Here is a 24119-nt window from a genome sequence, read left to right as displayed (position 1 = left end):
AGATAGATAGATAGATAGATAGATAGATAGATATACAAATACAAGAAAAATGCCCGCTATACAGTAGATTGAATGGGCAAGAGTACTATAGTTAGTGAGTAAGCTCATATATAGCAGCCACTAACGGTGCTTGGGACAAAATTATGTGAAAACAAAAAAAAGAGAAGAGCGGCATCAAGCTGTTGTTTGTGCTCCCTGATGCCCCTCTTCTATTGCTGAGCTGATTTGTGGTGGCCTGGTCCAGGTCTTATTTCTTCTCATCTGGACTTTATCTTTGATTACAGCTGAGCATATTACTTTCATATACAGTACATGGACTTTGTGTCATGTTGTGCAGCACAACAATACTTACATACCAGTGTTTTATACACACTTTGTTCTATACCAAAAGTTCCCTTGTCTGCTATTCTCTCATTTAACTGTATTTAGGGAGGTATCCAAATTTTTTGCCTTCATGATTGGTATTTGGGGGAGGGAACTTTTTTCCTGTTATTTTAGGATATATTCTGGTTCATAGTGTGTTTTTTTACTGTTTGTGCTAGCACTATAGATTGCATTTATTAGGTGATCTTGCATACATGCTCTGCTGTATTCATAGATTTACTGTATCCATAGACTGGTCAGTATTATTGTGTGGAGGGTTTATTGTTAACCCTTTGCACTTATTTATATCAGTATTTGAGGCTGTTATGCCTACATGTTTCTCATGCATGTTATCAATTAATGAGGGGTTTCCCTCCTAATACTATTTAGAGGTATAGGCGTCAGGGACTGTTTTAACCTATATGTTTATGGATGTGATGCTTTCAATAAAATGTATATGTTTATACTATATTTGAGTGTACTTGAGTGTTATATGGGACACTTTTTTCTCTATTTTTTTTAATATATATATATATATATATATATATATATATATATATATATATGCATGCTGAAGAGTGCAGGGCCTCTGTATGCATGATACCAATTATTGTGTGGTGCAAATGACCCCTTGCACCCTTTCCCCCCTTGTTGCGCTGCTGAAATAGGCACAAATTAAATGACCCATTGAAAAATATAACCCTCTTTCAATTTTCTTTTCTTCTCTTTTTGTGTCTCTCTCTTTGGCCCAGATCCATAAAGCTCTATTAAGTCAGAGCTCAAAACATTATGTTATGAAAATCAGTAATGGACATTATGCTCCCTGAGGCTAACGCAAATCTACGAAGATACTTACTGTATATGCAAAACAACAGTCATTACTGATAAGCTTAATATAATGTTAAATTGGCTCTGCCTTGTGGTAACTTAACAATACTCCCATGTTACGCCTGTCTAATCTAATCTTATTTAAAGGTGGCATTACTCCCTTCCAGGCCCTGAAATATTGGTTGGAGAGGAGAAAGAGAGTCCTACTGTATTTTAGTAAAATCCCAAGTGCAATAAATATACCGTATCCCATTAAAACTACCTTTATACAACCCCATCCCTCTTTGAGGGAGCCAACACCACATTTAGATCATACCTCACTAATGCATGGTTAAATCCCTGCTTTAACTATAACAAAGCTCTGTGGATGGGTTTTGTTACAAGGAACACCTCTTATGTATATCATTAGCATATGTAATTATGTAGCCATGCAGAGGCTCTGTACAACTGAAAACAACTCATTTTTAATTTTATAGTTTAAATAACAGTAATGTATCTAAACTCGACTTTTACAGCAAATAGGAGGAATTTGACTTAATCCACCCATGTTACTACTAGTGTTAGTGTTTTTATTTTGTTTATCGAAATGGGCAGGTCCGCGAACAGGGGTGTCTGCCGGTGTTGGCGTCCCCGGCCCCGTGTGTCGCCGTGCCCCCTGCGCGGCCGTGCCCGTTGTATTAGAAAAAAAATGGAGGCCATTCCCGTGCACATGCGCAGGACCGAGGTCCTGGCGCGCATGCGCTTGGAAAGCACGGTGTCCAGCCTGCTGCCTGTGGGCCCACTCTCCCCCACTCCGAACGTGGGATGGAGGGGAAGCGCAGTGGTGAGCCTGCGCCTGCCAACCCTGCTTCCCCCACGTGCTGGCAAAACAGAATCCCCCGCATGGCTGCCTAACAGCATCCCCCGCATGCCTGCCTTCAGCCATGGAATTAGCCAGCCAGTCTCGTCCCCCCCAGCAACATACCTCCTGTGCCCCTCACCCCCCACACCAACTCCCACCCCTGGGCAGCAGCCGTGGGGATATTGGAGGCATGGGGGGAGCATCTGGTGGTCACCCACCCAGGCTGTCACTCACCCACCCACCCACTCACTCCTCTACCCACTCACTCACCCACCCACCCACTCACTCACACACCCAGTCACTCACCCACCCAGTCACTCTCTAACACAGTCAATCACCCACCCAGTCACTTACCTACCCAGTCACTCACCCACCCAGTCACTCATCCACCCAGTCACTCACCAATCCACTCGCTCACCCAGTCACTCACTTACCCATTACATTTTTCGGGTCACATAGTGTTACCATTGATTTTACTCAAAAGGGATAGAATATATAAACAACACTTTCAACCTCTACTCTTATAAGTGAAATATATAAACATATGAAATTAAAGCTTTGTTTATCTATTTTATCTGCCCGTAGTTATACAGAATGTTATATTTTACAGTTAAATTAATAATTAGTTCATTTTTGATGCTGTACTTATATAACAAACAATAATACTGTACTGATCATTTGTAGGCAAGGGATTGATATTAAAGTTATAATATTATTGTATATTTGACTTTGAACACAGTATGTGACATTTAGTTATTTTTGTTATCTACTGTATACTACTTTTTGGAACCTTTGACATAACCAGAAGTGCCCTTTTCACTATATTTATTAAGACACGTTTTAACTGCACGTTAGCTCACAAATAGCACATGCAGTGCTCCTAAATTGTAACCCCTTTGGTACAGTGTACATGTCACACATCCCATGCTATTAATTATCATTGTTTTGTTTCCTCTTTTCTCCATGTAGTGGAAGAAATCCAAAAGGACACAGTATAAAATCGGTAGTGTAGGACCTGCCTGTGGGTTCTACCTTGACGTTGTTGAAGGCTTGATATCTTTGAGCCAAAAGATTGAACTAAATTACCCATATTTCTGACAAAAAAAAACCATATAGAAATTAACTACTGTTCTTGTGGCCCTGGAATTAAAAACGGGGCCCGATTGTGGCCCTAAGAACCACAAGGTTTGATGCCTGGAAGGATTAACACTGTGGGGTCCATGCTTTTGAATGGACTCCCGCAGCATTAATCCTTCACTTGATCAGCCGTCTGCTGGGAGAGAATACTGGTACTCAACTTTTGGGTGAGCTGCGCAGCGGTCTCTGTCCCCATCTGCAGCCGCCTCTCTGTGGCACTAAAGGTAAGGCTGCGCTTATAATGCCGGCAACGGCGACAGCGACGTCGCATCAAACAAATGTATTGTCGCCGTCGCGTGCGCTTATAGTAAGTGCGGAGCGACGGAGCGACAGCTTGGTCGCAATCGCTGGAAGTCATCTGTCTTTAATTTTTCCAGTGACCACAGCTTGACGTCACCGTCGCGTTGCCGGCACTATAAGCGTAGCCTTAGATGCAGGGCTGTATTTCCTTGCCAACATCCTTGATGATGAAGATGCCCCGAATAGGGTCTCTACATCATTAGGGGTGGCTACTTACCCGTATTTGGTCAGCTACTGTACACATCAAGGGGGCTTGAAAGTGTTACAGGTCCTGTCCAGCCCCCTTAACGATCGTGGCACTGAGAACAGTAAGTCTTGCTACTGTAGATGTGTAAATGGTTTGTCATATTGGATGTACAGTACATTGAGGTTCTTTGTTTACTGCTGTATATTTGAGGTCACGTTCCCAGTAGGAACAGAGCTAAAAAAAAGAATCCATTCTTGACTGCCCTCTTTACATTGCAATTGAATAATTAGTTATACCATAAAATTAACCATTTATTTTAACTACTGTATATGTGAATAAAGGTTATTTTGTGACAAGCACACAAATACATGGGCACATGATGTGATTTAATCATTAAAAATACATAGTCTATGATGTACTTTCAATTAAGTACTAGAACACTCCACATCTACCAGAATATGGATCAACACTCGCTCCTCGCAATTGTGACTTTTATGGGTTATTATACCCCCAAGCAGAATCACAGTTTTTCTGTGTACCAAACGGTGTATGAGACACCACAAATGTGCCTCTCCTAGTTGGTATCCGCCGGTTTCTTAATCCTGCTGATATTGACCAATTTTATACTGGTCTAGACTGCCAGAAGGGTATACTTATTACAGATATTTGGTTTAACCCTTTAAGCATACCCTGTTTCAAGCCCACTGATTTACTTAAATTCCGAGCACAGAAGCACTACGAGCAGTTCAGTAGCAACAATGTGTTGCAGTAGTAATGAATCAATGTTTCATTCCTCTGAGTTTATCTTCGTAGGGGTCTATTGATTTCCAATGACAAGATTGCCTGTCAGACCCCTGTATACATTTGTGTTACATCATACTTCTGCAACAATTTGAATAGCTAGCAATGGTTTCTTGCTTGTTTCCATTTTAACCAATACAGGGATACTATAGTTTATCTGAGTGTATACCTATTGGTTTAGTCATTCTCTACTTCCATTCACAGTCATAGAGACTGATCATATTACACTTATTCTGCATGTCTTTAAGCATACTACAGTTTAATTCTATTGATTGACTTTCGACCAGTGACTGAGTTCAAGCACATATTATTGCGGACACGGTTTTGTCTACTTTTCAAGATACACTGCATCTGTTATTAGTGCCCAATGTATTGTTAATGATTAAATCACATAATTATGTTCACATGTATTTGAGTTTCTGTCACAAAATACAATTTATTTTAACTACAGTACACACGAGTAAAGGTTACATTTCACCTAATTATTCCATTTATTGCCAGGTAAAGAGTGCAGTCAAGAAGGGATTCCGTTTTCGCTCTCTATTCACACATTACTATCTGTTTCTTCAATGTACCTTACCTTTTATTATCATTGAGATTTCTAGGCTGACCCCAGAGCCCTTCTCCTGCCCTTCCCCTGCCCTCCTCTTCCCTATTTGGATATCATTTTCTCACGAGCACTCTAATTGACACAATGAAATATATAAATGTAGAATACTGTGTGTCTGGGGTTTGAGCTTGCTAAGATTGTGTATGTCTAAACCACTAGTATGCAGTGGTGACAGAGTTAATCTATTATTGAAACATGAAATGTTCTAGATTGATAAACTTGAGACACTTCACCCAAAGGGGTTAAATAAGGATGAGAATTTAAAATGCTTTTAACATTAATTATTAATCATCTGTCAATTCCCCCCCAGTGCCATTTCATGATCCTTCTGGTCTACTCCACTGAGAAGTACTTTACCTAACTTTTATATAACCTCTTTCAGTTGTTTGGAAATTGCTGTATATATAATGCATCTTTGCAAAGTGTATAATTACTGAGTATATATAATGTATCCCTACAAAGTGTTTGGAAATTGCTGTGTATATATATATAATGTATCTCTACAAAGTATATGATACATAGATGCCTTTTGTGTCGGGCTGTTCCGTTTTAGAGGGATTCCTTTGATTTTATATTTTATTTGCTGACACCTTTTTGTTCACAGTGGCGTTTGTTCTACTAACTAGAGATGGGCAAATCTGCCCAAATCCGTTCCCTGGATTTTCACTGATGTAATCCAAAATCTGTTACACGGTGTAAAATCCACAAATTGAATCCACAAACGGATTCATCAAAAATCACCATTGGATACAACCCGTGGAAGGATTTGTAGAATCAAATCTGCGATTTCAGCAATCTAGTAATCCGCCAACGGATTGCTGAATCTGCGGAGTGTATTGGTAATAATAATCAGAGATCCACAAAACGCTAATCGCCTTTTTTCAGATTGATCTGCTGAAATCCACAGATCAAAGGAACCTGCCGATCCGCTGCGGATCTAACCCTGCCCATCTCTACTACTAACATTTATGGTTCTCTTTGTGATAGAAGCCCACACATATTTTAGTCCAGAATACAATTGACCTTTGGGATTGTTTTTACAACCCATGTAGGGTGATGTGATTCTATTATTAGGAAGTGTGATGTCATGATTTGGTAATTAGGAGTAATGTGAGATTTACCTACTGTATACTCCTCCAAAAAAAAGTCTATTTTCTGTATCAACTTCCGGGTTCAAGACTTAGGTAGAGAGAATCTAACTAGATGAAGGGTTCTCTCTGACATATTGTATCCATGCACTGACCCTGACAAAAACTGGAGTATTGCCCCTGAAAGGTTGTGTGATTTGCTGCACTTATGTGAAATAAAGAATCATCTATGCTTTTCAAGTGGCAGAACCCATGCAAACGGCTGACTTTATGTTCTCTGCAACATAGAAGTAGACTGCAAAAGAACTCGAACAGTTTATAAAGCCATTGTTCCAAAACAACGTTATTAAAAATCATGCTGCAAAAATTGCACCTCCCACACCTAATGTTTTCCTAAAGTTGGGTTTTGACGCAGCCAAAATATTTTATCTCTTTGTCAATGACTCCAAGGTCACCGGGCTTTCCTTTGACTTCCAAATCTGTGCGGTTCCATATGAAAAACTCTAAAAATAAAATCTAATACTGTATTTTTCTATTTACCGTCCTCCATTCTCTGAGCATTTGCCTCTAGGTGAATTTTTATCTTGGTTTATCTTTCAAGCTCCACATTTTAAACAGAGTCAAAATTGCTGTGTCCACCTTGTGAACATCTATGCAACCAACAATCAGCTCACACACATTTTTTCTGCTGCTAGAGGTATTATTGAAGCTACATTATTAGAACCTCAAAGGTCCATTAAATATGACATTACTGTCATATTACTAACATGACATTACTGTGATTATGCTCGTCTCCGATCAGGAAGCGGACCTGCAGGGCAGAGGTAGGGGTGAAAATAAACTGACAAGAGCCCAGGGACAGAGTCCTGTAAGAGTATCCGTAGTCGGTAAGCAGGCAGGAGGTCAGGGCTGGCGGCAGTGGTGCAAAGTCCAGGCACCAGGCAAACGGTCAGATCAGGCAGCAAGGTCTGGGTCATGGTCCGGGGTCAGCAACAGGGAAAGCTGATGAACAGGGGAGCCACAGGGATAGGCACGCCACACAGAAGACTCAGGAATAGGGAAGGCACAGGGACTAGAAGACTCAGGAACTAGAGCCCAGGGTGGCCAGGAACAAAGGTTAACGCATACAATGCTCAGACGGGACTGGAATCACTGGCTGCTATTTAAGCCCTGGAAAAGGTGCAGCAAATAAAGCAGGCTGCCAGTAACCAAAATGTCCACGGTCGCCAGTTCATGATGAGAGTCAGAATTATAAGGCAAAAGTTCCGGGGAGAAACTACATCCCTCTGATCAGCATGTAAACTTGTTTGTTTGTAGTATATATTGCCATGTCCAGTAGCACTCAATTTCTGGCATTTAATGCATATATATATTTTGTGGTAATTTTGGGGTATTATACGAGTTTGCTGGGTATTTGTGTGTTTGTTAATTTCGTCCAGCTGGTCACAGCTGATTTGGAGGTTGGCCCCTCCCTCCCAGGTTTAAAGCTCGTCCCATACCACTTTCCACATGCACAGGTCTTTGCATGCAGCTGATTGTGACAGGTCTAATACAGAGCATTCTTCCTGGAATTGTCCAGGTAAATAAGAATTTCAATCAGATTTAGAATCATGCAGCTGATTATGACATATCAATCATGATCATTCTTCCTAGTATTGTACAGGTTATTAAGAATTTTAATTAGTGTTAGGACCTGTGATTTTGTGGTCATGACTTGAAGGGGCTCACAGGCTTACAATGCTTTGGCCAAAGTGTTAAACTAAATGACCCTTGTATTCAAGAGATATATAGGTATTTCATTGTGTATTTTTGCCATTGGATGTAGCACTGGGCTCTGTTTGTGTTTGTTTGAAGGATATGTTTGTCCCTGAAATGGATGTCTGAGAATCAGCAGATGTTGCACAGGAATCAGAGAGAGATACACTAGTCTCTGAAATTATTGTCTGGAAATCCACAGTGGTTATATTAGTTACTGCAGAGGAAGCAAAGAAAGATATGCTGGTCTCTGAAGTGGGAATGTCTGAGAATCAGCAAGGGCTAGATTAGGTACTGCAAAGGAATCAGAGAAAGTTACGCTTGTCTCTGAAGTGGGAGTCTGAGGACCAACAATAGGTATACCAGATCCTGTAGGGAATTTTACGGCAAGAACCTTAGAAACAAAGATGGGTGTATCCAACATTGCATGAAACCCAGCTGTAGGGGTACTTGTCATGGAAAATCAGAACTAGGTATATTTAAACATGAGGAGACATTGGTGAAAGGTCTGCTTGTCACTGAAGTGGGTGTCTGAGAAAACATAGTAGTGTATCCCTGTTTCCCTCCTTCTCTGGGAGATTCTACAGTCTATCTATTAGTGTGGTGCAATACCTGTATGGAGCAGGAGATCTTCAGCTGTCTGTGATGTTAGTGAGACCAGGACAGGCTTTTTGGTTTGGTTACTGTAGTTCTTCTCGGTACTCAGCACCTCCAGCTGTAGTGGGTTCCAGGGTGCTCCAGATATCAGCCCCCACCACAGCATCCGTCTCCCCTCCTCTCCAATGACTTACACTCAGACAGAGAATATATTAGAACCAGGATCCTTTTTTAGCAGCATCATATACAGCCACTGCCACTCTTTTTACAGTACTGTACAGTCTCTGAAGTCCCAGACTTCTAGAGGGTGCCTACCCCAATAGAAGGGGCAATGAGTCTTGATGTTCCCCAGGCCTTTGCCTGGGGTGAGCCAGCTCATGCTCGCAATGGGAGAGACTGGCAGCCCATGCTCTCTCTTTTCTCTCCAGAGCAAGACTGACCAACTAACTTTTGGGATACTCCCCTGATTAGGTTTCAGAGGGGGCGGGATCATAGTCTAGACCTATACTGATAGGCCTACCCAGGCTATGAGTCACCACCTCACCTCTGTCCATCACAGAGGTCTACAGGGGAATAAAAGCCTGTTACTGCCCTGAACTTACTAGGGGCTTACGTAACAGGGGGAAAAACCAGTAGAATGGACTTCCCATGTTACACTCTCCCCTGGGTGAAATTCCCAACGGCCTCGCTTGGGGTCCAAATTTGGGGCACCATCCATCATCTTGGAAACTACAAGATGACAACAAATGTATTAATATCATACACATAATACATACAAACTATATAATACACTGACTATAGTAATGACATACAATAACGGTTAACCAGATTGGGTGGATCCAGCATCACAGGGTACATCAACCAGCCTGATTGGTTTATTTACCATTTAATGTCTGGCCTTCTGTGACATCCCAGGCCCTATATGACCTTTCAAAAGACTGGAAGAGGCTGAAGAGGCAACATTCTGGACCTTAAGTGCAGCCATGTCCCCCTTGCCCCCCCTCCCTACCTCCGATGCAGGTGCGGGGAAGGGGGAGGCTGTTGCGGCTGCGGGCATGCTGCACAGGGGTGTCGGGAGGCGCCGGAATGGCAGGCGGACCCGGCAAAGTTATTGCGGCATGTAGGACATAATGGAGGGGCGACCGGGTCGCCGGCGTCCCGCGGTGGACGGAGAGATAGGGGTCTGCCATATTGACCACCTTTGCGCATGCGTGGGACCCCGGCGCATGTGCGGAAGGGAGCAGTTGCGGCAGCCATTGGATACATGCTCTGCAGGGGGACTTCATATCCCAGGATCCCCTGCGCTGGCTTAATCAGGTGGGCAGTGTTAGCCAATAGGGTTGCAGCTAGCTACTGGGAGGGTTTGGATACATTTCATGCGCTTGGAGCCACGCTAGTTAGTTGGAGCCAGGACAGATAAGGGGAAGGTAGGGTCTGAGTGTCAGTGGCACTCAGACTAGGCCAGAGAATCCCCTTAGGTCCCAGATAGGCCCCAATCACGTGTAGCTTGTGGCTGCTTCAGGGAAGGCCCCTTAGATAGTGATGCTTACCCATTTTACTGATGTACTTTGGGACACTCACTGGTGGTACTGGGCTGGGTGTTCACTATACTGTGTGGTGGGGTTATGTTATATGTGCTGTCAGTAAAGATTGTTATTTTATACTGTGTGTTTACTATTATGATTGGTTCCTGTGCGGGGCTCCTCCCACTACGCAGGGATCCCTTGTACTGAGATGATAATTATACTACCTCAGGCTCCCAGTGGTGGAGGCTTGGGCCCTCTGTGAGCCAAAGGGTAACAGAAGTACGGTAGTCTCTTTAGTCAGGAAGAAAGAGGGCTACATAAAAAAGAAGACAGTGTTCACGATAAGAAGAAAAGAAGATAAAACATAAATACTAATCAAAGCATCTTCTTCTATCAACTGAGGATAGAGGGATTCGGATCAAGTTGAGATTCAGACAGGAACCAGGAACAAGTGGGAGGTCTGGGTTCTTGAAGCCCCCTAATGAGGCAGCTAGGACCTGTTTAATTATCCCAGCCTTTTCTCAAACTGGGATTAAACGGATCACTGCTGGACTACAGCACTATACATACTGTAAGTCTCCATGGCATAGGGAATTCACCCTGTCACTGTTATACATTTTTTTTTTGGTACAGTACTAAAGACAGAGATTTACATAAAGCAGGATATGGATTGACAGTGTGACAATTTTAAAGAAAACATTTTAAATATTCTAGAAGTCAGATTAAAGCCAACTCTAAACCGATGCTGTCACTGATGCATTTTTTCCCAAATCAAATGGTCTAACTAACCATACCAAACACTACATTTCATATTTAATTAGTTGTCTTAATGTGACTTCTAATATACCAAAGATAGAGAAAGTCACTATCATACTTCTAATTTTAAAAGTGTTACCCAAAGTTAGTATGCTTTCAAAATCAGTACTGTACAATGAGGAAAAAAATGTATGAACAGTAAGATTTGGGATCAAGTGCTTGTTCTTATTGGTAACCTTGAAGTTACTTACAAAAGTAAAATTTATGAGATATTTGTGCTTTGCCACGGCAAATGATCATCACGTAGAAACTATGAAAGTGATGTATTATGACGAGACTGATTTCCTCAACAATTTTCAAAACAAAATAAAATATGTCTTCTGTGTGTTTGAACAATATAATATTTCACTGTAAATAATTTCTGCAGCACAATGTTTTCTAAAAGGAAATGGTTTATGATTGCTTTTAAAATCTATTATCACAATAAAGAATCCTTTCATTCAGTTGTTTAGTTCATAAATGTAAATTTTATTACAATATTTTACTCTAATTCATTCAGATGAGAAAGGAAGAAAAAGCTACAGGATCGTGTTTTAGACAAAAGTGTGTATGGAAATCACTGTGGGTTATGACTTGTGACATGTATTAATTAATAATGTCTGCTCCTGCCTGATTCTAGGACTGTTTCATACTAGTGGATACTATTATTAGAAGTTATTTAATATTTTAATTATAAAAACTATATCCCACATGTAGGTATTTTAATTAAATGTTATTTGTTTAAAATGGTCCTGATTTTATCCAGTCTTTCTTAAAATAAATTCGGCAATGAAGCGTGGGTAAAATAAATCCAGAATTCTTAATATAGAGAAATAGAGAGGAACACTGCTCAACAGGACTTTGAGTTAATTGCAATTGATTTAAGTGTAATATTGTGCCCATTTGTCACAAGTGAGGGGCAAACAAAGGGTGCAATGCAATTACTGCAGCAGCAAGATTAGAGAGACACTCGAAAGAGGACACAGTGACCTCCGACGAAGATTGCACTTCTGGAGCACACCCCGGGCTCAGTAAAACTTAATGTTTATTACAAACTAATACAAGGAAGGTGAACATAATGAGAATATAACAAAATAAAAAAAACGAGTTGATATACAATCGTGCTCAAACTAAAATCAAGGAGGGGAGAGCAGGCAATAGAGGGTCCAGTAAAGTACCCTGAGGCAATGATTTAAGAAGGGGCAATTGAAATCTTGTCCAACTGCAAGTTAATATTAAAGGCAAGACCCCTTGTTAGTATGATTGTAATACTAATTGGAGTGCATAATTAGCTAAAGCGATCCAGATGGGAGCGCTGGTGGCAAGTGTGAGAGCAATCAAGTGGTATTTTGTATAGTATCAGAGTACTGGAAGCTAAATTGTGAAACTACCAGTATTATCTCTTCCTAATCAGCTGAATAAGATTCTAAACACTAGCTGGCACTATCCTGATGAAGCTTCCATGTGAGCGAAACACGTAGGGCATCATGACACCGTGACGTCATTCAGAAAATTGAAGTCAGGCAGGTAGGCAATGTCAGCTAGTGTTTAGAGACTTATTCAGCTGGTTATTTATTTATTTATAAAATGTTTTACCAGGAAGTAATACATTGAGAGTTACCTCTCGTTTTCAAGTATGTCCTGGGCACACTGTTATGATGACAAATAAATGGTTACAAATGCATAGTTACATTACGTGAGCAGGGTTGTACATTATATACAAGACATTTCATGTACAGTAAGAGATAATATATGTTATAGGTGTATGTAACAGTTACAGACCAGATTAAAATGAGACAGCTTTAGTTTTGAAAGAACATAGACTGGTGGCGGCTGTGACAGACTCTGGTAGATTGTTCCAGTTTTGAGGTGCACAGTAAGAGAAGGAGGAGCGGCCGGATACTTTGTTGAACCTTGGGACCATAAACGGTCTTTTGGAGTCATATCTCAGTTGATAAGTGCTGCATGTGGTAGGGGTGAGGAGCTTGTTCAGATAGGCAGGTAGCTTACCCAGAAAGTATTTGAAGATGAGACAGGAAAGATTAACTTTTTACCTAGTCTCATGATGACAAATCTAGTTCTTTGAGCAATTCACAGTGATGTGTGTTGTAGTTGCATTGGAGCACAAAACAGCATATTGAATTGTAGAGAGTATCAAGTTTGCTAAAGTGGGTTTTGGGTGCTGTGCCATATACTATGTCTCCATAGTTTATAATTGGCATTAGCATCTGTTGTGCAATATGTTTTCTGACCAGCAGACTTAGGGAGGATCTGTTCCTATAAAGTACACCTAGTTTGGCATAGGTTTCGGATGTCAAGGTATCAATGTGGAACCCAAATGTTAAATGGGAGTCAAACCATATGCCAAAATATTTAAAACTAGTAACAGGGGCTAGGATAGTATTAGCACAAGTTCTGATCTGGAGCTCATTCATTGGAAGCTTTAAAAATGATTAGAGTTGACTAAGGAAGCAATCGGTTTGACAATGGCTGGGGCACCAAGTCGTTGGAACTTAGATTGCAGTGTCAGGTCCACATTGGCTGCTTAGTTTTAAATTGAGGAGGTTGTGTAATCTCCTCTTCAGATACTGGGACAAATTGAAAATTATGGTCAGTGTTGAGAGCGGGTGGAGCTATAGGTTTACTCTCAGAATGAGGTTCATGTTTGTGGTTCTGGTTGTGTTTCGCTAATAAGTTAGTAGCACACCACACAAAGTATTCATTGAATGCATTTGCAATGTCATTGGGGTATGTCAGAGTAATATCCTCCTTAATGATATTACATTGAAAGATAGTTGATGGCTAGAAGGCTGGAATATATTGTTGATGACATTCCAGAAGTTAGCTGGATTTTATGATTCTGACGAAGATTGTCAGAGTAATATTGTGCTTTTCCATGTCTTGTTTGCTTTGTGTACATATTCCACAGGCATCTGTAGTTATTAAGATTCTTGGAAGTTCCAGGTACTTTGTAGCTTTTCCACAAGACATCCCTAAGATGGTAGAACGCTACAAGGTCCGTTGTAACCCATGAAAACAAGAGAGTGAGATGGGGGAGCACAGGTGGAGGGGTGAAATGAAACAGAATAAGGTTCAGGTGTGTTAAGCCCTGAAGCAATGACAGTGGTGTATTTAAAGTGTGTATTTAACTCTTAACACTCACACGGCCTTGTGCAAATGCTGTCGCATCAAGGTATCTTTGGGTCTTCTCCTCTCTGTCTTGTGGAATCTTTCTTCACTCTCCGTCTGCGAACTTCTTCTCCTTCTTCTTTGATGTAGTATCACCCTCGGGATAAACGAATCTGCTCATCTGTTCATTCGTTTATCCCGAGGGTGATACTACATCAAAGAAGAAGGAGAAGAAGTTCGCAGACGGAGAGTGAAGAAAGATTCCACAAGACAGAGAGGAGAAGACCCAAAGATACCTTGATGCGACAGCATTTGCACAAGGCCGTGTGAGTGTTAAGAGTTAAATACACACTTTAAATACACCATTGTCATTGCTTCAGGGCTTAACACACATGAACCTTATTCTGTTTCATTTCACCCCTCCACCTGTGCTCCCCCATCTCTCTCTATTGTTTCCCTGTTTACTAAGGATCCTGGGTAGATCCTTTTTGGGGTTTTTTGAGTCACAGGAGGAGACAAAGAAGCGGAGGGAAACCTTATGAACTTCTAAGGTTGATATTACACCTTTATCCCGTACTTATTATACATACAGGTAGCGCCCGGGTTTTCTCTTTCCATTCCGTTGTAACCCATGGAAGGTGGTCCACAGTACTCTTATTCTGCGTAGTGGAGCATGGGTATCCCAGAATTATAAGAACTCGGATTGGAAATAGTTGAGTGCAGAATCGGGGTCAGGAATTAAGTCAATTCTGTACCATGGGCAGCTGGTAAGGTTAGCCAGAAACAGTTGTGGGATAAAGTTCCTAAATGTTCTAGTGAGGAGAACTTTAGGGCTTAATTGGGGTGATCTGATTTTCCTTACACAGTACACTATTGCATGGTCACAGAAAATATCAGGTAGGATGCCAGAGGATTGGATTCTACTGGGATTTGAGGAGAAAATCCAATCTAGCAAGGAATGGTTGTGAGATTTCAGGTTTGTGGATTGGGAAATTAGTTGCATTAAGTTAAGTGACTTGAGTTGTATCTGGATTTTGTTGTTTTTAGGGTTGAGCAATTGTAGTTGAAATACATAAGGACTAGCAGCTCACTTTTCTCATTCAGAGAGAAAATTGAGCCAAGAAACTGGGTGATATCAATCAGGGACTGTAGTGGGGCTTTAGAGGGGTGGTAGATGACAGCAATCAGGACAGACTTAGAAAAGGGGTGGCAGATTTTGACAACTAGGATTTCAAAAGAGGGTGGGCTTAGGGGGGTGTTTAGAAGCATAAATTGTAAGATGTCTGCAATATAAAATAACACCACTTCTCCTCTCTTTGACCTATCTTCCTAGAAATGGAGTGTCCCTAAATGGCAATATTTGCATAGAGGGTTTTAGGGGTTGGCATGTTCCAGTGATAATGATGGCTTTGGGTTTATGCATAAGGCACTATGCCCTTAGTTCATCCAGTTTGGTCTGCAGGCTCTGGATATATATATATGGGTGGCAGATAGACCTTTTTGGAATTTGAAGGGGTATTCTCAGTTGTATGGGACAGAGTTGAAAAGGGAGGGCCTGGATTAATTTCAATATCACCTGCTAAAGAGAGTAACAATATAAAAATACATTTGAGTAGTAGTTTGCAAGTTGTAAATTTGTGATACTTTCCATTAGAGTGAGCGGTGATTGGTGTACTGGTTTTAAGAGTTCTACACCAACATTCAGTAGAGAGTGCAAGGCTTTTGAGTAATCCAGGATGTATAATGATGTTTAATGTGGGCCAGGTGGGAGGAGTTTGTAGTGGATAGAGAGAGTAACATTTCCACGAGGCCACAATAAAGAACAGAGTTGAGATACTAGCAGATTCATTTTCACAGAGGTAGGTAACATTGCATGAAGCTGTTGTGAGTCACGTGAGTGTGTGCAGAGTAAACAGCAAAGATATGCTTTTTCCTTGCCAAAATGTTTTGTTGCATGTGCAATGCTAGGGTCTGTTCAGGGTTTACAGAGGAATTTTGGTGTGTGGTAATGGGTTTGGGGGGATGGGAGAGGCAGTTGTGTGCAGTCAAGTGTTGGGAGAGTGAAAAGGGAAAAAGTGCGCAACTAGTGTTATAATAAGTGACGTGATGAGTAATAGAATAAATAACGTGACCTTGAACAGAGCGTCTTCAGCTGCGATGGAGGGGGGGCTCAGGGACCCCCTGTACTAGCAGAAAAAGACAGAAAAGACACAGCGCACAACGCTCATAGTGTAATAAAAATTATATTGACATGGATAATAAAAAGGTGAGTATTAAGCGTACTTCAACAAAGTGTAAAACAAACAGTTTCGGGATAATGTTACCCAAACGCCACAGGAAACCGGAGCAGATGTCCTCGCATGGATATGGACACTGGTGCCTCTGGTACACAGTCCTGTTGGAGTAGATAGGTAGCCTTTGAAAGTTCTACTCCCATGACACGAGTTAAACGTGTGTTGCTGTCCCATGCAATGCTAATAGCAAAGCGGAGCTCCACGCCAGCTGGATTCTCTCTCTCCCCTCCGTGCACAACACTTCCGGGTTGGTGACGTCACCGCGGGGAAAATCGCCGATTTTGGCGCCGTTTTCGCTGGGGCTGCTCGCGTGATGGGGTAGTTGTTAAAGATCAAACTCTTGACAGCTTTTCCAACGCATTTCAAAACCCGTAGGTTTCTTCATCAGGGAATAAAGTTGAGTGGTATTGGAGGAGTTATAAATACCCCGCGATCGTACCTCATTGGCTAATCCTGCTACTCTCACAACCAATAGAAAACTGGTATGGGAGGGGTAAAGTCCCAGTAGCGCGCGTCACTGGTTGTCAATAGCAACATAACAACAATAAAATAAACTTTAATGACAATCGGATAAAAATAACATTACAAACGCGATTGATGATACTAAAACAAAGAAAAAAGTATTAGACATTGGGAAAATACATAACAAGGAGTGTACCAATGCCTCACACACTAGGATGACCATCCTTTTACCCAGTGAATTAAATGATATGGAGAAGAAACACGAAAAGTTCTCAAAGCTAATCAATCTTAAGAACATTTAGGATAAAGGTGCAACCTATATATTGTGATAAAGGAGAACCTAGCAGCAATATTAAACTAAAAGGACATAGAGACAAAGGCTAAAATTATTAAATATCTAAAATAAGTTAATGAAATAAAATAAACAGAAGTCTTGGACATTAGATAAACGGAGACATCAGTACAGAGACCAGATATCTATGTCTTCATTTAAACCCCCTGGATACAAGGTGTTCAATTTGTGTATCCAGAAGGTTTCCTGCCTAGAGAGTTCTTTCACTCTATCCCCCTCCTCTCCTATTTTTTGGTATATGTTTAATACCTTTGAATAGTAGAGAGGAGGGGTCGCTGTTATGGCATTGTGCATAGTGTTTCGACAGACTGTGCTTCATAAACCCTATTTTAATGTTACGCAGGTGTTCTTGAATGCGCACTTTTAATTGACGTTTAGTACGTCCTACATAAAATAGGCCACACGCACACTCTAATAAATAAACTACATGGTCAGTATTACAATATATAAAATCTTTAATATCATGGATTTCTCCATTTAAGCAGCTAAAAGTTTTCTTGTCAGGGTGTAAATGCTTGCACGCCGAGCACTTACCACACTTGAAATTGCCAACTGGTTTATTGCTTAACCATTTTCTATCCCCACTAGGATATTCCGATATTTTGATATCACTTGGGGAGAGTGTATTTTTTAGATTTTTAGCTTTTCTGTATATAATTTTTGGGAATTTCGAGAGGTGAGCACCCAGCAGCGAGTCATTTGAGAGGATTGACCAATGTCTTTTTATAATTTTCTTAATTTGCCCCGTCATTGAATTAAAGTTTGTGATAAAGGATACATTGCATTTACCCTCATTCTCCCTGAGTTTCTTACTTATTTTATTTTTTGTTAACAGCATTGTTTTTCTCTCTAATTTTCTTATTTTTTCCAAATCTTTAGTGAGTTTCTCTAGACGATAACCTCTCTCTAAAAACCCTGAAGTCAACTTTTTGGCCTGTTCTTCAAAATCTACTTTTGTGCTGCAGTTTTTCTTTAATCTGTAGTATTGGCCGCTGGGAATGTTTGTTATCCACGTTCTTTTGTGGTTGCTTGTGGCTACAAGGAGGTTGTTTGAGTCAACCTCTTTGAAATGTGTTTTTGTCACCACATTACCCTCTACAGATACCGTAAGATTAAGATCCAAGAAGTGTATTTCTTTCTCGTGCTCTACAAATGTAAAAGTTAAATTTCTGTCATTTTTATTTATATACTGCAAAAAATGGCCAACTGAGCACTGGTCGCCGTCCCATATGCATAGAATATCATCTATAAACCGGCGCCACACAATAATGTTTGCCTTAAAAGGGTTGTTATTGTAAATGAAATCATCTTCCCATCTTCCCATATACAGGTTTGCGAAGCTGGGGGCAAATCTAGTGCCCATCGCAGTTCCGCAAACCTGCAAGAAAAATTCATCAAGAAACTTGAAATAATTATGTTTCAAGATGTAGTTAATTGAGTCTAAAACAAATTTACTGTTTAGGGGATGTAGATTAGCATCATCCTGTAAAAAAGAGTTAACGGCATTTAGACCTTCCGCATGTGGGATGTTAGTATATAGGGCCTGCACATCGCAGGTAAGCCACCTATAAGAATCTTTCCACACAAAACCTTCCAACAAATTTAGCACTGATGTTGAATCTCTTAAATATGAAGGAAGTTTTGCCACAAAGGGTTGGAGGAAGTAGTCCACATATTGGGATAGATTAGATGTTAGGCTTTCTATTCCCGAAATAATCGGTCTGCCTGGCGGGTTCGTTATACTTTTATGTGTTTTTGGGAGGTGATAAAAAATAGCAATTCTTGGGCAGCTACAGTATAAAAAGTCATATTCACTTTTTTCAATGACATCACTATTGAGAGCTTCATCTAAAAGATTTTTTAATACAACCAAAAATTCCCCCGTGGGGTCCTTTTTCAATCTTTTATAGGAGGTGGTGTCGTTTAGGTGTCTGAGGGCTTCCCTTCCTTCCTATCTTGTAACACAACACCACCCCCCTTATCAGCTTGCCTGATAATCAAGTTTTTATTTTGTTTTAGGAGTTTTAGAGCCAATGCTTCATTCTTATTTAAATTGTGTCTAATATCACTACTTTTAGCATTACTGGTTAAAAAATTAAAATCTTTGTTGACCATGTTAAAAAATGTCTCTATGTGGTGGCCTTTAGAGTGTGCGGGATAAAATTTGGATTTCCCTCTAAAGTGGGTATGTGTGCAGTGATATCAAAATATCGGAATATCCTAGTGGGGATAGAAAATGGTTAAGCAATAAACCAGTTGGCAATTTCAAGTGTGGTAAGTGCTCGGCGTGCAAGCATTTACACCCTGACAAGAAAACTTTTAGCTGCTTAAATGGAGAAATCCATGATATTAAAGATTTTATATATTGTAATACTGACCATGTAGTTTATTTATTAGAGTGTCCGTGTGGCCTATTTTATGTAGGACGTACTAAACGTCAATTAAAAGTGCGCATTCAAGAACACCTGCGTAACATTAAAATAGGGTTTATGAAGCACAGTCTGTCGAAACACTATGCACAATGCCATAACAGCGACCCCTCCTCTCTACTATTCAAAGGTATTAAACATATACCAAAAAATAGGAGAGGAGGGGATAGAGTGAAAGAACTCTCTAGGCAGGAAACCTTCTGGATACACAAATTGAACACCTTAATGAAGACATAGATATCTGGTCTCTGTACTGATGTCTCCGTTTATCTAATGTCCAAGACTTCTGTTTATTTTATTTCATTAACTTATTTTAGATATTTAATAATTTTAGCCTTTGTCTCTATGTCCTTTTAGTTTAATATTGCTGCTAGGTTCTCCTTTATCACAATATATAGGTTGCACCTTTATCCTAAATGTTCTTAAGATTGATTAGCTTTGAGAACTTTTCGTGTTTCTTCTCCATATCATTTAATTCACTGGGTAAAAGGATGGTCATCCTAGTGTGTCAGGCATTGGTACACTCCTTGTTATGTATTTTCCCAATGTCTAATACTTTTTTCTTTGTTTTAGTATCATCAATCGCGTTTGTAATGTTATTTTTATCCGATTGTCATTAAAGTTTATTTTATTGTTGTTATGTTGCTATTGACAACCAGTGACGCGCGCTACCGGGACTTTACCCCTCCCATACCAGTTTTCTATTGGTTGTGAGAGTAGCAGGATTAGCCAATGAGGTACAATCGTGGGGTATTTATAACTCCTCCAATACCACTCAACTTTATTCCCTGATGAAGAAACCTACGGGTTTCAAAACGCGTTGGAAAAGCTGTCAAGAGTTTGATCTTTAACAACTACCCCATCACGCGAGCAGCCCCAGCGAAAATGGCGCCAAAATCGGCGATTTTCCCCGTGGTGACGTCACCAACCCGGAAGTGTTGCGCACGGAGGGGAGAGAGAGAATCCAGCTGGCGTGGAGCTCCGCTTTGCTATTAGCATTGCATGGGACAGCAGCACACGTTTAACTCGTGTCATGGGAGTAGAACTTTCAAAGGCTACCTATCTACCCCAACAGGACTGTGTACCAGAGGCACCAGTGTCCATATCCATGCGAGGACATCTGCTCCGGTTTCCTGTGGCGTTTGGGTAACATTATCCCGAAACTGTTTGTTTTACACTTTGTTGAAGTACGCTTAATACTCACCTTTTTATTATCCATGTCAATATAAGTGTTGGGAGAGAATGCAGTAAATAAAGTGTACATGGGGGGTTAAAAGTGCAGGCTAACATACATGGGATAATAGTGTGGTCAGATAAGTTCATCGTTTGTTGCCTTGTGTAGAAGAGTTTGCAGAAAGATCCCGTTCCCAGTCCACCTCTATTGAAGCTATAGTCCTAACTATATATTTTCACTTAAACATGTTCACTTTAAGATGCAGCACTCTTAAGATGCTAATGTAAGAGATAGTACTGGTAGTTTCATGATTTCGCTTCCAGTGTTCTGATTTAGTCATTATTATCAGCCTCTGCTTACTTAGGACTAAGATGAAGGATGGAGATCTCCTTATTCAGTGGCTATTGGAGCTAGATATCAATGATCAGATTTCCGCAGCAAGTCTGGCACAGCATAAGTTAACCTTATGCCTACTTTACACTAACCACCAGACCGGCCATTCAGTGGTTTGCTGCAGCCATATTTCCACTGCAGCTCTGATACTATAAAAAAATACCACTTGATTACTATCACACTCGCCACCAGTGCATCATCTGAATTGATACAGTTAATTAAGCCCTCCAATTAGTATCACAATCATACTAACAATGGGGTTTTTGCCTTTAAAATTAACTTAGGAAAATTTTCAATTGCCACTTCTTAAATCATTGCCTAAGGGTACCCTATTTCCTTTTCTCCCTTCCTTGTTTTTAGCTTGAGCCCGACAGTATGTCAAGTATGTTTCCAATTCTACATGTTACCCCACTTTACTCTAGGCCCCAGACAGACACTTGGTGCTGAGGTTGGGACCTGAGTCTTTTTTTACTACTCAATACGCCACACGTGACCTTTGGTCAGACAGCGGGAAGTATGTACACAGCGTGTGCGGTACAACTGCTTTTATATAATGGTTACAGTAAAACTGCAGCAGAAGAAGCACCAACCTAAAATCCAAAATCACTGAAACAGAGAACCCAATAACCCAGAGCACTAAGCTACACAACCTTAGCGTACGCGAAAGTTGCGTTCAACAAAACACGTCAGCTCAAGGTAGCCGCAAAAATAGCTGTACTTAGAAAAATTTCTTTGTTTACATTTTTCCATGGGCAAACCCATACAACAGGCCGGCGGGTGTCCCCAGCTGACCACGTGGGTGTCCGGGGGTCCCCGGCTCACCAAGCGGGGGTCCCCGTGGGAGTCCGGGGGTCCCTGCGGCCGTCCCGGGGTCCCCACGGGAGTCCCGGGTGCCTGCGGTACCAATGTTGTGCCTCCAAAAATAATAAACAATATTTCTAACTAAATACACACCTCTAACACATACAATACAGTAATGGTCAAAATTACTATTATCCACATATGGATAATAGATTATTTGCCCATTATTAAACACATAAATCAGCATAAAAAATTGTGTTCCACTTACCCCCTGGTAATGATGGGCATCCGGTCACCCACCCTGCCCCCATTCATCATTTGTACAGTGGGATATATATATATATATATATATATATATATATATATATATATATATATATATATATATACAGTGCTTGACAAATCACCCAAAAATCTACTCGCCGAACCAAAAAATCTACTCGCCACCTAGTCCCGCCTCTAATCCCGCCCCCAACCCCGCCCCCAACCCCGCCTCTAATCCCGCCCCCAGTCCATCATTTTAAAAAAAACAAATTCCTAGTAAGAACATTCGTTTTTGACATTAGTTTATTTATTGTATTACATTATACTACAATTAGGTGTGTGTGTGTGTGTGTGTATAAATGTCGAATCTAGAAAAAAAAGCCAGAATATTTAAAGCAGCAATCCCGCCTGGGATCTTACCTGATCCGCAGTCCCTCAATGTCCAGGTACCCTCATTCCGGCAATGTTATACATTGGAGGGGATGTGTTCCCTACCTGTCTTCTGGGTTAGGGGGGGGGGGGAGTTCCGATGTCTTCAGTGTGAAGCTTGAGTCAGATCTGGAAGTAAGCAGTATAGGTTATTTCAGTGTAGTATAGAGCAGTTAAGATATATAGGGTAAATAAGATATCCAGATCCCGAGTGTGAGAGAGTGTGGGAGAGAGAGAGAGTGTGAGAGAGAGAGAGTGTGAGAGAGAGGGATAAAGAGAGAGAGGGATAAAGAGAGAGAGGGATAAAGAGAGAGAGGGATAAAGAGAGAGAGGGATAAAGAGAGAGAGGGATAAAGAGAGAGAGGGATAAAGAGAGAGAGGGATAAAGAGAGAGAGGGATAAAGAGAGAGAGGGATAAAGAGAGAGAGGGATAAAGAGAGAGAGGGATAAAGAGAGAGAGGGATAAAGAGAGGGATAAAGAGAGGGATAAAGAGACGGATAAAGAGACGGATAAAGAGACGGATAAAGAGAGAGAGAGACGGATAAAGAGACGGATAAAGAGACGGATAAAGAGAGAGAGAGAGAGAGAGAGACGGATAAAGAGACGGATAAAGAGAGAGAGAGAGAGAGAGACGGATAAAGAGACGGATAAAGAGACGGATAAAGAGACGGATAAAGAGAGAGAGAGAGAGAGAGAGAGAGACGGATAAAGAGACGATAAAGAGACGGATAAAGAGACGGATAAAGAGAGAGAGAGAGAGAGAGAGACGGATAAAGAGACGGATAAAGAGACGGATAAAGAGACGGATAAAGAGACGGATAAAGAGAGAGAGAGAGAGACGGATAAAGAGACGGATAAAGAGACGGATAAAGAGACGGATAAAGAGACGGATAAAGAGACGGATAAAGAGACGGATAAAGAGACGGATAAAGAGAGAGAGAGAGACGGATAAAGAGACGGATAAAGAGACGGATAAAGAGAGAGAGAGAGAGAGAGACACGGATAAAGAGACGGATAAAGAGAGAGAGAGAGAGAGACGGATAAAGAGACGGATAAAGAGACGGATAAAGAGAGAGAGAGAGAGAGAGAGAGAGAGACGGATAAAGAGACGGATAAAGAGAGAGAGAGAGAGAGAGAGAGACGGATAAAGAGAGAGAGAGAGAGAGAGAGAGACGGATAAAGAGAGAGAGAGAGAGAGACGGATAAAGAGAGAGAGAGAGAGAGAGACGGATAAAGAGAGAAAGAGAGAGACGGATAAAGAGAGAGAGAGAGATGGATAAAGAGAGAGAGAGAGAGACAGATAAGAGAGAGAGAGAGAGAGAGAGAGAGAGAGAGAGAGAGAGAGAGAGAGAGAGAGAGAGAGAGAGAGAGACGGATAAAGAGAGAGAGAGAGAGAGAGAGAGAGAGAGACGGATAAAGAGAGAGAGAGAGACGGATAAAGAGAGAGAGAGAGAGACGGATAAAGAGAGAGAGAGAGAGAGACGGATAAAGAGAGAGAGAGAGAGACGGATAAAGAGAGAGAGAGAGAGAGAGACGGATAAAGAGAGAAAGAGAGAGACGGAT

This window comes from Ascaphus truei, chromosome 4, assembly GCF_040206685.1.
Source record: "Ascaphus truei isolate aAscTru1 chromosome 4, aAscTru1.hap1, whole genome shotgun sequence".
In the NCBI taxonomy this organism is placed as follows: Eukaryota; Metazoa; Chordata; class Amphibia; order Anura; family Ascaphidae; genus Ascaphus; species Ascaphus truei.
This window is presented reverse-complemented; position numbering follows the sequence as displayed.